The sequence below is a fragment of the Lindgomyces ingoldianus genome (assembly GCF_010093535.1).
Source record: "Lindgomyces ingoldianus strain ATCC 200398 unplaced genomic scaffold BDR25scaffold_37, whole genome shotgun sequence".
NCBI classification, from domain to species: Eukaryota; Fungi; Ascomycota; class Dothideomycetes; order Pleosporales; family Lindgomycetaceae; genus Lindgomyces; species Lindgomyces ingoldianus.
The window spans coordinates 37,132-51,050 of NW_022985198.1; positions in this window are offsets into that span (position 1 = coordinate 37,132).

Here is a 13,919-nt window from a genome sequence, read left to right on the forward strand (position 1 = left end):
ACAGAAAAGTATAGCAAATTGCAGCAAATTACAGCAAATTATTGTAACGTATAGTAAATTATAGTAAGTTGCAGCAAATTCCTATAAAGTGCAGCAAATACTAGTAGACTATAATATATTATAATAGTATAACTCTAGTAACGTTTAGTAAACTGTTACAATCCTTGCTTTGTAGAAGCACACGGGTTAATATTACTTCCTATGGGAGTATAGGGCGGGGGGTAGGGGCCGACGGTAGGGTGTACAGTCCTACGTAATGGCTACTAGGCTTATGGAGGATAGTAGAGTGACCGGATCGTGGTTTGTCCCTATGGCGGCAGTATGGTGGCCGGGTCAAACGGTCCTGTTGGACAGAATTAGAGGTATATATAGTGCAAGATATACAAATAGTATTGCAGCTCTTTAGAAAGCTAGAATGCTACTTAGTCTATGTAAAGAATAAACTAAACGTTAAACACACCTTCTAAAGATTATTTAAGGTTAAACTATATACATGTCTAGAGGTGCTAAGAACAAGTTAGACAAGTTTCTTAAGTTAGTAGCACAGCTAACTTGCTTAACTTGCTTAACTTGTTAGGGCTCGCAGCCTTCTTCCTTACTAGATGACGCATTCATCCATAACTGCAGGCAGCTGCGCTGCCTCCGCGTCTTCTGATTGGTCCGTAAGCGAGCCCTGCCCCAACCTAGCTAGATTGTGGAGCACTGTCGGTGGAGTTACGTTGGTCCAACCATAGACCGTAACACGCTGCCCCTCCTCCCTAGCGGCGTCCTCGCCGCTCTGCTCACACAACTGCGTTAGTAAGAGTTTGTTTATAAGGTAGGCGTTTACCTGCTAGAAGGCGTCCTTAACATCCATCTTTCTTAAGCTAAATAGCTTGCTAGTCCTGCTTATCCTGTTGTCCTTACGCTGCCCTCTGTTTTAATCTGCTTTATTAGATAAAGATAAGGCCCTGCAACACTTACTAGTTATTAAGGTTATTTTACATGCTAACCTTGTCCTTAGACAGGTGCATAGAGTGTGTAAAAAAGAATAATTAGTGCAACACTTTTGTCTCTAACGCTGTGTAGGACTAGTTAGAGAAGGAAAGGGAGAAACTTCTGCGTTCTACTAAGGCTTTAAGGGTCTAGGACTAAGAGCTTTTTAAGGAGTAGTTAGCGCAGCTCTAGAAGCAAATCTGTCTACTAGAGGAGATAACAGAGGTAAGGGATAGAGAGCGTTTTAAACAGAATTGTATCTAAAAATTGCTAAATCTGTTAGAGGCTTAGTGTGCAAGGTATTTAAAAAGAGACCTCTTCTTCTTAGACAAGATAGAAGCTCTTAAGGCTAAGGTAAAGGGCTGCTTACCTCCTTAGCCCTTATTAGTAAAGACTTGTCTTTAAAGGCTGCTGCTATCTAGTAATAACTTAGCTATTTCTTTTAAGATAGGTGCCTTGTTGCCTAGCTAGTTTCTTTTAGACAAGTCTAGAGGTACTCCTGTACTAACTGCTGCGTATTCTGCAAGTTTTTAGTAGGTTCCTAGGTGTTTTTACTAGCAGGCTATCCTTTCTATTTTACTAGAAATTCTTTTCTGTTTCTGCAGTTGCTAATAATTTATTTTACTTTATACTTATTTTCTGTCTCTTCTTATTCTTATGTGAAAAAAAGGGATTTCTTTAGATACTTTCTCTAGTTTAGAAACATAAAACTATAGATGTATCTTTATGTGTAAGAGAAGCTTTAGCTTGTAGTTGTTTTATTAGGTTTATAAAACTTTATAGAGTTTTATTCTTCTTTCTGCTAGCTCCCTTGAGGGTCTAGGTATTTTAAGGTTTTTAGTTTTAAGGTACATGTAGTCTCTTAGGTGAATTTCTAGTCTAGGTTGTTGTAATTTATTTGCATATTATTCTATTATTTTCTAGCTAGATTTAGTGTTAATTACTAACTTTTTATATATGCTTTATAGATTTAATAGTTAATTAATTAATTTAGGTAGATTTATAGGCTAATTTCTGTGTAGCGTAAAATAGGAATTATAGCTAAAGTTAGCTTTATATAGCGTTTCTTTTATTATAGCAGATTCTACTGTGTTAATAGCTAGTTATGCTATTAAAAGCTATTCTGTCTAGTTGTTCTAACTATAGAAGACATATTTTCTTAAGTATTTTTCTACTTTAGCATTTACCTATTTAGTTTGTCTGTCTGTTTGTAGGTAATATGCTGTAGATAACTTATATGTTATGCTAAGATGTTTTATAGCTGCCTTCTAGAAGTTACTAGTAAACAGCTTGTCTCTGTTAGAGATAATTGTAACGATTCTCGTTCCATCTCGGGTCGCCTAGAACCTATCCGAAGGGTCCCCGTATCAGCTCTGACCCTGACTCGATTCTCATGAATCGTCAGGTCGCCCGGAACCTCCGGAAGGCCCCCGTATCGGTCCCGACCTCGACCTGGCCCCGACTCTGCCCTGCCCCCTGCTGTACCTCTATTCCCTCATGTATTTAGTCGCACCTCGCCCCTGTAGCTAGCTTAGTAGTTTTCTGATATCCTTTTGTACAAGGCCTATAGGTGTTAATGGCATTCCTAGGTTCAGAGTCCCCACGCACTCCCATATGCCTCTAAGTGGATTCCCTTCGCATTCGGACCTATTGTCTTGCCTGCGCCGTTACAATAATAGCTTTAAGGCATCTATGCACTAATATCACATTTTATTTAAGTTTATAAATAAATTTTTTAGCTATAATAGTTTTTTCTAATAGCTATGTATGTAAGTACTTTATAGTTTTATTAAAAGCTATTATTATTATATTGCACATTCTCTCTATTCCTAGTTCTTTAGACAGGGGAAGTCTTGTAATAAAGTCTATAGTAATTATTATCTATAGCTGCTTTAAGGCTTTAATTAGTTAAAGGTATTTATATGTTTTATGTCTTTAAGGATTATTTTTATTACACGTGTTACATTCTCTAAGTATCTTTATACATAATTGCTTTATCTTAGGTATGTGTTAAAGTATAGCAGCTTGCAGTTTTTTCTATAGAGTGCCTATTCTAGAGCGTCTAAACATTAGAGAGTTATAGTATTTACAGATTAGGTTTTTTTATCCTTATTTGCTTATAGTAAGCGCGTAAAGCTTCTTAATAAGTCTAAGTCTATTATATACCTATTCTTCTTTTGTTTTCTTAAAGAGGGTAAATTTTTTAGTTTTTTTTTTTCTATTAAAATAATCTAGTCTACAGCTAAGAGCGTTAGCCTGTTAGTTCTGTGCTTCTAAGACATGCTTAATAATATAATTAAACTAGGCAAGCTTTATTGCTTATCTTATGTGCATTAGTAAAAGTTTCTTTATAGTTAGAAACATAACTAGATTTATGTAATCTGTTATAATGTTAAAGAGTTTAGCTATTTTATATAATTTAGTTGCCTATACTTATACTACGTTTAGTATTGCTTTTAATTCTTTATTAGGTACACTGTAGCCTACTTTAGGTTCTAAGAATTTAGCAGAATAGTATGCTACTAGGGGCTATTTCTTGTTTTTTTGTTTTTAGTAGAGTGTAGCGCTACTTCCTTCTAGAGATGCGTTTGTGTGGATTTTTATGTCTAGCTATAGGTTATACATCCTTAGTACTAGCTTAGCTATTATGCTATGCTTAAGTGTTTTAAACACTTTATTTATTAGTAAAGTCTAAATAAATTTTATAGTTACTTATTCTTTTATAGTTATGTCTATTAAAAGTAAGGTAATTTTTAAGTAATCTTTAATTATTTATCTAACATAGCTTAATAGTCTAAGGAATTCTTTTACCTTTTTAACTGTTATAAGTTTTAGCTATTTTAGGACTTTTTATATCTTAGCTACGTTAATCTTTATTTTATTGCTATTAATTATAAATCTTAAGTATTTTATTTTAGTAACATAAAATTTACATTTTAAGAGCTGTAGGTAGAGTTTATATTCTTATAGTTTTTCTAATAACTACTTTTTATACTTTTTATACATAATCTTCTAAGCTGTCTTTTAAATAGATAAGAACGTTGTCTAGATATACTAGAGTAAAGACATTAAGATATAAGTTAAAAGCTATGTTAATAATTCTTTAAAATGTTACTAAGGCGTTTATTAAGCTAAACAGCATTACTAGTAGCTTATATAGTCTTTATAGAGTTTAAAAGGCTGTAAGCTATTTATTTTTTTCTTTTATTTATATTTTATTAAATCTATCCTGTATGTTTAACTTTATAAAGTACTAAGTTTCTTTTAGTTAGTTTATAATATCTTATATAATTAGAAAAGTGTGACGGCGTGTACCGCCTCACATGCTCTGCGGCATCAGCTCCCTCGCTTGCGCAACGAGTAGCACGCTAGTGCTACGAGTAGCGCCTTAGCAGGGGGCACACATGTATATTTAAACTCGCAGAGCAGCTCCTCTGCTCCTTAGTTTAATCTAGTTGAGTTACACCACCTCTTGCTTGTAGCTTGAGCATGCCGACCGTGACACCTAGTATATTTGTAAAGTGTTATTTAAAGCTTAAAGTAAAGTTTTAAGCGTAAGTATAGTTAAGAAATATTTAGCTAATTATAAACCCTATCTTGCTAAAGTTGTACATGTTATTATCCTAGATGCTATACTTAGCTTTAATATTCTTTACAAGGCTAAACCTGCTCTAAATTACCTTAGAACTCTTATAAAAGGCTTTCTTATAGTTATACTTACGCTTAAACATTACTTTAAGCTCTAAATAACGCTTTACAAACATACTAGGCTAGTTTATATAAACATAGCCTAGATTACGCTTAGCGCGCAAAGAATTAGCTATATTAGCTATAAATGCTATCTAAGGGGAAATTTGTTGCGCATATAGCTTAAGTATAGTCTTAATAATTACCTGCTTTTTTTTATTACCTAGCTTTTATAATTTAGCTATAGAATTAGCTTATAAAGGTTATCTAGCGCTATAGTTATTTATTATCTTTTATAAGACTTTACATATAGCTATAGCATATTTTTTTAAAAGTTTTATGTCTTATTTAAAAGCTTAGAGCGTAAGCTGTATCTAACATTCTTTTAGCGCGTCTAAGTAGTGTTGTAGGGAATGCATTAGTGTAGGAAGGGTAGTTTAGTAGGGTCTTAGTAAAAGTAAGCAACTTAGGTGTGTGAGCAACTCGCCTGTAAAGTACGTTATATTATACTATGTTAAACATAAGATAGTGTGAAGCTATGTAGAGCACTAAAGACATGAGGAACTGGATTGTATTGCTAAAGAAGAGCAACTACAGGTTTATATAGTACTAGATGAACCCATCATGTGACTTAAGGCCACCAATAGCTCTAGGCTGCAGCAGATGGCATTGCTAGGCAGCAGTACGCTAAAGGAGTTTTGGTGGCTAGCGCATGGAGAGCTCTGTAACTGCAAACAGATAGTTATTACTAATATTTATTTAGTAAAGCGCAACTATGCATTTATTAGAATAGTTATATTATTAACTACACTTTTAGCATTTACACTTTTAGAATCTTCTAGAGAGTTTTTTTACTAAAGTGCTAAGGGTTTAATTATAAAAAGAAAACTTTTTTTTAATGTTTATTATATATCTTTAGATCTAAGTCTTTTCTTTATATTTTTTAAAAATTATAAGGTTCTGCAACACCTAATTAAGGCTACTAAAGTCTTTAATAACTACTTTTTAGTATGCTTTACAGTAGTTTCTTAAAAAATAGTTTTCTTTATATTACTAGTAGAGTTTATTATTTAATCTTTCTAATATTTTCTTATTTATAAGGCTGTATTTAGTAGTAATAGCTTTTATTATTATAGTAGTATTTTTATTCTCTTCTTTTTAGAAGTCTAGGTAATTTTAGCAGAAATGTCTTACTTTTCTACAGTTTAGGTAGGCTTTATCCTTTAACTACTTTTTTTATTCCTTAGTTAAGAGCAGATTATTACATTTAAAAACTTAGCTTTTTTTTAAAAAGAGGCTTTATATATGTTTTATGTAACTAAGGTCTATTTGTTTTTTATTATACTAAGAGGACTTTTTTTTTCTAGGAATAAACTTTAGTTTCTAAGAAGTTTTTTTTTACTACTTTTCTCTCTTACACTTTTTATATTTGTTATTATAAGTTATAGCTTACATAATAAAGCTTTTAAAAGTAGTTAGTTTATTATTATATATAAATTTATCTTTAATTATGTTGCTTAGTTTATTATAGAACATCTAGTAAAGGGCTTTTTAATCTGTCTAGCTATAGATAGCTAGCTGCTCTCTAATGCGCACTGTATAATTTTAGGCTGTGCCTTTTTTTTATCTTAAAGTGTCTAATTTATTAGCTGCAATTTTCTATTTATTTATAGTTTTATAAACAGCTGTTAGGGCTTTTTTAAAGGCCTTAACGCTACTAAATACTTTTTTAGTCTTAAAAGTTAGTGTAGTGCTATTAGCTCTAAAGTCTATCTAATTATCTGCATGTAGCTAAAACTAAATTATAAAGAGGCCTTTTAGGTGTAATCCTATCTAAGATATTATTTCTGCATTAGTCTAAAGTGCTTCTTTATTATACTGCATATAAAGGTAGTATCTAGTAAAGAAGAGGCAAAGGTCTTTTAGAAATTCTTTAAAAGGCTTTAGAGAGGCTAGTCTTAAAGTCTTTTTAGCTATAATACTTATTTTCTTAGTTAAGATGTTCTAGAGTTTAGCTAGCTCTACTTATAGTGCGTGTATCTAGTGCGCGGAGGTAGTAGCTTGCTAAAGGTTTAGTAGTAAAAAATTATTAAATTTTACTACTTTCTAGTAAAGGTTCTTAACTTTCTTTTAAAAGTTTATTAGTTTATTAATTTTGTTACTAATTTGCTAGAGTTTCTTAATGTTAACTTAAATTATGTTAATCTGTTCTGCTAGAACAGCTTTACTTTATATTAAAACTTCTATAGATCCTAATAAAGCTGCATAGGCTATGTTAGAATCTAAATTATGTTAAGTAGTTATACTTTTTAAAGAGAGGTTAGTGTTTAATGTTACAATTCCTGCTTTAAAGAAGCACGCAGGTTAATGTTGTTCCTAGATAAAGGAGGACAGGGGAAGAGAGGCTAACAGCAGGGTGTACAGTCCTATATAATAGCTATTAGGCTTATAGAGAGGGGCAGGGTGACTAGATTATAGTTTGTCTCTATAGCAGCAGTATAGTAGCCAGGTTAAACAGTCCTGTTAGACAGGATTAGAGGTATATATAGTGTAAGATATACAAATAGTATTACAGCTCTTTATAAAGCTAAATGCTACTTAGTTTATGTAAAAAATAAACTAAACATTAAACACGCCTTCTAAAAGATTGTTTAAGGTAGGACTCTATACATGTCTAGAAGTGCTATAAACAAGTTAGGCAAGTTTATGCAAGCCTGCTAAGCGCTGCTCTATAGACTCTCTTAGACTTGTTAGACTTGCGGCCTTTCTTCTTATTAGATAATGCATTCTTCTATAACTGCAGGCAGCTGCGCTGCTTCTGTATCCTCTAATTAGTCTGTGAGCGAGCCCTGCCCCAACCTAACTAGATTGTGGAGCACTAGTGGTGGAGTTACGTTAGTCTAACTATAGACTGTAACAAATCTATATACTAGGCCTTTAGTATAAAACAAGATTTAATATTAAAAGAGATTATATATTATTATCTTTTAAGCATAGTAAGTTCTATGAATAGAGCTACTATATAGTTAATGTTTAATTCACATGCTACAGCTCTTCTAAGTATGCTGTTAGTTAACGTTTTTCTACTGCAGCTAGTTAGTTAGGTCTAAAACTTTAGTGCTATTTTTTATAATAAAGGTACTATTAAGAGGACATATAAGGTTTATAACAACATCTAAATTAAGCAGTTTAGGCTTAGTAAAGACTTTTTATTTAATACTTCTACTATGTTTTTTAATTATCTTTAGCTAATATAGAGCAATTAAAAAACAGCAGGGTATATTTAAAGTGTCTGTTATAAGCAGCAGCTTGCTTGCTGTCTATATAATTGCTATAACTAAATAGTTAGCTTTCCTGCATATTTCTATATTCTTTAGGCTCTAACTTATATAATTATGAGAACTTATTAGAGTAGTCTTAATAGTGTTAAGTGTTTTTTAAATATACTTTATAATATTACTTACTAGAAGTAAACTAGTATTAACTATAATACTGTTAAGTATTATGTAGTTACTCTACTTATCTAGTTAAGTTAGAATACTTAGATTCTTTTCTTTTTCTATACTAAAATAGCTTATTAAAGTTATTTTACTAAAATAATTAGCAACTTTAATACATTTACTTATAAGAAATTACTAGGCCTAGTTAATAATGCTATTTATTGCCTTACACTAGTGCAGTATGAAGAGGTTTTTAATAGTATCTAGCTAAGCATTTTTACATACTAGGCTTAGAAGGGCAGTGCTTTTATTACTAGTAATCTTATAACACTTTATTAATACTTTTAAGAAATTTAGGTATTCTTTACGCTTAAGCGCGCTATTAAGTTTAGTAATATTAGCTTAATTTACTAAATAGTTAATCTATTAATTATCTTATTTTATAGCAGCAACTAATAGCGCTATAGTCTTAAGATGCTACACCTACAGTAGCTTCTTATAGATAAAGTGTCTAACTTAGAACTTCAGTGTGCTATTCTAGCCTCTAGTGTAGTAAATATTACTAAGTAAAAAGATATATTTAAATCTATTAACCTTACACTTAAGCATGTAAACTGTATGTATAAGCTAAATATGCAAAACCTAAAGAATAGAACATATAATGTAAACTTAACATTTAACTGCCTAGCACTAACTAGTAAACATACTACCTATCTTTAAGCTAGCCTAAAGTATAGTTTTAGTAAAAAGCTAAAAAATAATTATACTTATTAGTCTGTTACCTAAGAGGTTTTTACACTAGTAAGTTAGCTTTAAAAGAAGAAAGAGATATATTCTTACTTATTTAATGCTTAGTATAATGTAGCAGTAATAAGTTTTAATATTATTTAAATAAGTCTTAATAAGCTTAATAAGAAAGTTATAAAATTTAACTAGAATATTATTTAACTAGCTTAAAGTATTTTGCTAAGTCTTATTATTATTAACCTAGAGTTAATTAACCCTAATAAGGCTAAGTTTATCTACACTGCTGTATATGCTAAGGCAGTTAACAATATCTTCTATGCGCCTTTAGACTCTAAAGATACTAACTAGTCTAATATAGACATGTTATAGCTATCTTAGTTACATAATATTAAAGGTGTATAGTGTACTTATAAGTTAGTCTAATTTATCTATTTATTCTAGCTATGTAATGCTATAATATAGCTTTATAGAAGTTTATGTATATAGAAACTACTATAAGAAACTTAACCTAAGCTAACTGCCTTTACCTTTAAACTAGTCTATTTACCTGCGCTGCAGCTTAACAAGGACACTAGCCTAGGCATAATTTGCATAGAATAAGATAGAAAGTAACATTTTCTAGAGGAACTAACTTATAAGGCTAGCTGCTGCATTCTGCAGGCCCTCTACAAGCGCACAGAGCTGCCTAGAGCCCTAGAGGAGGGCAATGTTAGGATCCTTAGCCTCTACTATAGCCTAGTAGAGGCAACTGCAGCATTAGAGCTTACTTATTTTATGTGCAGCCTCTTAGGCCTAGAGCTGTTAAGCGCTTATCTAGCGTAACTTCTTTAGTAGCAGAGATAAAAGCATATGCTTTAGACTAAATATGTTGCTCTTACTAATATTACTATATTACTTAACATATATTTAAACTATTGCAGCTGTGTTTTTTACTTACTTACACCTCTTAGCTTAGATAAAGTTTAGTAAGATTTAAGTAGTAATAACAACTTTAAGTTAGGCTACTAGCTTTTTTTTAGTAAGCAGCTAAAGCAGATCTTTTAAATTATACTTAATAATAAAGACATATTTAAAGACCTTAGTAGTGTTAGGTTTAAACTGTGTAGTAAAATTATAAAAAAAGTAAAGGAATATAGTAAAGATAAGGTAGCTACTAGGCGCTAGCATCTTTTTCTAGGTCTAGAGAGCTTGTTAATAATAGGTAAGCATAATAGTGTTAAAAAGGTAGATAGTAAAAATAATGTTAAACTTAATAAAGCAGCTAACACACACTATAATAAAGTTTAGAAGGTCTCTTTATATAACACTAGCTTTAAAAAGAAACACCTTCTAGTTGTTCTAGCTAGCTAGAGCGCACGTAAGCTTTTTATGTGTAAGGTAGGTAAAAATGTTAATGTTAAGAAAGCTTTATACTATATTTACACCTATATAGACGCTGTTACCTACTATAAGCTTTATAGCAATAATAGCTCTTCTAGTGCTAGTGCTAAGGTTAAGTATATTCTTATTAGCTTTTAGGCAGGCTATTACTAGCGCAGTAGAGGTATTATAGGCTTATAGTATACTAGTAAGGTCTACCTTACTAATAAGTAGTTAGTACTTCTTACAAACTTTATAGACATTTTTGTAGTAGACTATAGTTATAGCTAGCACATGTAAGGTAGATAGTAGTTAAAATAGATAGCTTAAAAAAGTAAAAAGTAAAGTTAAAAAGTAAGTTAATGCCTTATTTACTTTACTTTATTAGTTTTAGACATGTATAGATTATAAGTAGTAGCTTACTATTAGATAAAAAAGTAAAAAGTAAGTTGTTGCGTTTACTAAAAGGTTAACCTTCTAGCTAGCACAGCAGAAGAATATATATAGACAGATAGCTGTACGCGACACACCCCCTAGCTTAAACTGTGGAACAAGAGAGGTGAAACATAGTAAAACAACCTTAACACACCCTTCCTCTAGCCTAAGCAACAGAACTTAGAGACAGATCTAAATACAAGGTAGCCTCTGTAATAGGCGCACTGCCTAAATGCTCTTTGCTAAGCGTGGGAATTAAACACGCAGTGCTCTAGGATAATGCAATTCTATTAGTAGAGCAGGGGTGCGCAAATTTTTTAAGCGCTAACTATCTACACTATGCTGCAAACTAGGCTTATAACTGTTGCGTTTGCTAAAAGGTTAACCTTTCAGCTAGCACAGCAGAAGGATATATATAGATGGATAGCTGTACGCAACATAAGTAGTAAAAAGTAAAAAGTAAAAAGTAAAAAGCTATTAAGTAAGTTAATGCTAAAAGTAAAGCACAGAAGGTTAGTGCTAGAGGTAATGCTAAGAGTAAAGAAGAGTAGAAGGTAGAGAAACAGCCTGCCTTTATATGCTGTAAAACGCTAGCTGTTAAAAGCAGTTACTATTATGTGTATAGCAGGTGCTAGCTTAATTAGTAGGCGCAACTTATGTTAAGATAATATAATTTATAAAACACCTTAAATAAGTAAAAGAAGAATAAAATTAGCTTAAAAAGAGTAAATAAAGTAAATATTATAACTATAGCTATGTCTATAGTTATAAATAAAGTAAATATTATAACTATAGCTATGTCTATAGTTATAAATAAAGTTATAAGCGCAGTAACACTTATAAAAAAAGTAGTAGTTATAAAAGTAAATATAAATATAACTATAAAGGAAAAATAAAATTAGCTTAAAAAAATAAATAAAGTAAAAAAAGCTATAATTATAATAAAAACTACGCGTAAAGTTATAATAATAAGTGTAATTATAAATGTAAGGATAGACATTAGCTACAATATACACGCTTAATATTATAAACTGCCTAATCTAGAAAGGTTGCAGCCCTTACTATAAAACACTAGACCTAGTGCGCTTAACTGTCCTCTATCCTCTTATGCTCTTTACTACTAACCTCTACTATAGTGTAAGTTACTTAGTAGAACTTACTAATTAGATTACTACACTTAATTACTTTTACTACTTTTTTTTACTTTAAATAATAAACTATGTTGTGTTTTAAATTAAGACTAACCTACACTATTTATTACTGCTAGCGCTAGCTAACGTGCTTCTAGTGTGCCTAGACAAGCTCTATAACCTGCATAACAACTTTTATTACTCTCCCCTCTAAAATAACTACTAAAATAGCCCTAAATGCTGTGCTTTTAGAGTTAGTAATATACTTCTCTATGCTCTACTATTACTATAATCCTTTATCTAATACAGCTGCACTAGTCTTTCTCTAACTTTACTCTTAGTAAGCTAAAACCTACACTGCTTTTATAATATACTATTAAATTAAACTCTATATAACTATATATTTATAGCTAAGAAAGTAATATTAGATAACACTTATCTACATAATAAAGTTCTAATAAATAAAAATAAAAGAGAGGCGCTTTTAGTTATAAGTGCTAGACTAGGTTAGCTACTATTATTATACTACATAGTAACATTAAGTAAAGACAAAAGATTTAATAGTATATGTGCTAATAAAAACAATATATCTATAGTTATAAAACATAACATTGTAGACAACTCTAATGTAGATAGCAGACATAGACCTGTAGGGCTAATAGAGACAGGCGCCTCCTCTACAGACAAGACGCCTACAGAGACAGCAGTAACTGCTGCTTGCCTATAAATGCGCTTATAATAGGCTATATGTAATTAAAAAGCGTGTGTAGCTTATAATATAACTTAGTTATCTTTATCTCTTAAAGTAAGTCTTAAAAGGAGTAGAGAGAGTGCTACTTTACTAAAAAGTAGTTAAATTTAATAATAGTCTTTATTACTTTTTTTTTATATATGTTGCTTAAGGAACTGCTACTAATAAAGCGCATAAACACTATTTATAATACTATAAAAAAAGGCGTAAAAGCTTAGCCTATATGTGTTAAGATATTACTACTGTAGTAAAACACTAGTATTAAAAAAGTGTTTTTAAGTAAATGCTATACTAAACTTTATAGCATTTTAAGCTTTTTTAACCTTTATAGGCTAGTTTTTATTAGAACTTAACTAGTATAAAAAGAGATCTAAGTAGTAGAATAAAGACTTTATTAACTATAAATATAAAAGAACTAGGCTTTTATAATATGTTCTTATTATTAATATAAATAAAAAGTGCTACTTTACTACATTTAACCTAAATTTACTTAAGGGTAACTCTAGCCTTAGCCTTTAGTAAAGGCGCAGTAAGCTGTGTAACTAGACTTAGCTTTTAGGTATTTATAACTAGGAGTAAATTATAGCTAGTACAGCACTTTTCTAGTAGTAAAGGTAGACTTTAAGTTAATAAAATTATAAGGTTATTTTAAAAATACTAAAAAATAAACTTTTAGTAGCACTTTAATGTAATTAAATTTAACTACTTAGGGTAGATACTTTTACATAACTAGAGCTCTGCTTTTAACTATTTTAGCACTATTAATATGCTTAGTAGTTTATAATAAGCTAACTAGACCTACTTTTACACATCTTAACTAGCTAATATTCCTTTCTTTACCTAGTTTATTACTATCCCTGCTAGTGTGCTAGTATAGTTAGAGTAATTACCCTTAGACAAGTTTAATATAGTAAACATAGTATAAAGCGCACATAATAAACACTAACTTATTTTATATTAACTTTTTTTTTTACTAGCCTACTAACTTTATAACTACTTTAATCTAAAGCAGTCTACTAGCCCTTTCTTAAGGTAGTTAAAGGCATAATATAAAATAAATAGTAGAGTAGTTGTATATTATTTAAGTCTTTTTACTTTATAACTAAACGGCTAGATTAAGTCTTTAATATTATTTATAATTAAGATTAACTACTAATAAACACACTAGACATTAGACAGATTTATACTTATTTTAAGCATAGTTATAGTAATAGCAACTTAGATTAGAGACTTATTTATTAAGAAATTAGCATATATTTAAGCTTAGTTAAACTTTAATATATGCTTTATATATACTGCTAACACTAATTAAATATTTATAAGTAGATAGCTCTTTTTTAAAAGTTAACTTTAAAAAAGCTAAGCTAAAGTAGTAATTTTATGTTTTTTATTTAA